Genomic DNA, 1718 nt, shown 5'->3' with positions numbered 1-1718 from the left:
TGTGGGAGAGAGAGAGAGAGAGTATGCGTTATGCGTGATTGCTTGCATGAGAGAGACTGAGAGAGAGATACACGTGAAAAAGATTTTGAAAAATGGGAAATAAATGACGTTCGCTATGATTGCAAATAAACATGATTTCTTCAGACGCTCGATGGATGCCGGAAGTTTTCAAATTTACGACTCGACTCAAATCACGATATACAGGATCATTCAGTAGAAGCGTGCCACCTGAAGTTGAACCCTATGGTGAAACCATGTTCGGATGGTGCGTTTGGGCTGAATAACCTGGTATACATATATATAGCTATATTTTCAAGCCTTTACGACCTTTCGCGTTCTTATGCATTTACATGCGAACAGCCTGAAAGACGTTCGATGATAAAAGCACGTCACTCGTTTCCTATTGATTCAGGGAAGATTTTCGACAGTGTCGTTCTCGACCGACGGGGCCTTGAAGTTTCTGTCTTTTGTGAATTTAAGGTAATCGAGGGTAACGTTCGGAATACACGCATCTTCCCAGCACTGTTTTTTTTTCTTTTTTTTTTTCTTTCATTTCTTTTATTCTCTCGTACTCGTGTCCCCGCAATCCCGATGCGTCAGTTTTCATAGACGCGAATCAACTGTCGCTGCCAGCGGGCTGCGTCAGCGTAAAGTGTACATCTTTTAACCACCTTGTTTTTACTTAGATCGCTATATATTTGTTACCAGTCGTAATACTTGTATTCGCCGAGACGACGTAGAGAGACGAAGTGACGAGAGGCGAAAGAAAAAGAGGAAATCGAAAAAAAAAAGAAAAAAAAGAATAAATGGAAAAAATGAACGAGGAATTATTACCTAATGAAATTAGATACGATACGAGATTCCTGATTTTGTAAACAGTTAACGAATTACAGAGCAACAATAAAGGTGATCTATGGTGTTTTTACATGACATTCACTGCCTGCTAAACCGACCTACCCACGTTTGCCCCGAGTCCCAGGAGTTTTCGGAGCGAAAGACGAAGGACTCTCTTCCACGAGAGGGAGGAAGGTTAAGAGAGTCTGGACACGTGAGCTTGCAGTCAGCGAGAGAGAGAGAGAGAGAGAGAGAGAGAGAGGGAGAGCAATGACAGAGAGCAAAACACAAGGATTTCGTGAGAACGAATGAAAATCCCAGCAGCAACATAAAAAAAGAAAATCCTGAAAAGAGTCGGTGAGGCTCGGTTCGTTCGCGCTTCATTTATGGACCAAATCCTCGAGCTGTTCTTCCGGATTTATCGCGACGCCGACACCCGACGAAATCATTGGTAGGAATAATTTTTGCAGAAACCTGTAATCCCACGTAATAAAGTGACACGTGACACGCATAATTGGACCGTTGAAAAGCGACCCATCCAAAACCTGTCCAATGCCAAGTATTCTTTGCCAAAAGTGACACGTGCGCAAGATCAATGAAAATCACCAGAAGATCATTCGTTACCTTTGGCAAGAGAACCATTGCCATTGAAAAATTTCCCTACTGGCAGGTGGGCGCGACACCTGACGTCAATTACGAGCATTAAACATTTCCATATTCATTTAAATCGTAAAGGACCATCAATTTGCGTCAGAAGGGTGTTTGCTTATTTCCAAGGGTGTGTCCTCCAGGGCCATTGAAGTCTGGGTGCGGAGCCCCGTCAATGAGTCGCTGCTCCTCCCCCCCCCCTGTCGTCCCAGCTTTCCCCTTTCTCTTCTTCGTCT

This window comes from Cephus cinctus, unplaced genomic scaffold, assembly GCF_000341935.2.
Source record: "Cephus cinctus unplaced genomic scaffold, Ccin1 Ccin1_scaffold0401, whole genome shotgun sequence".
Classification (NCBI taxonomy): Eukaryota; Metazoa; Arthropoda; class Insecta; order Hymenoptera; family Cephidae; genus Cephus; species Cephus cinctus.
The sequence above is the reverse complement of the archived record's forward strand: the minus strand, read 5'-3'. Positions refer to the sequence as shown.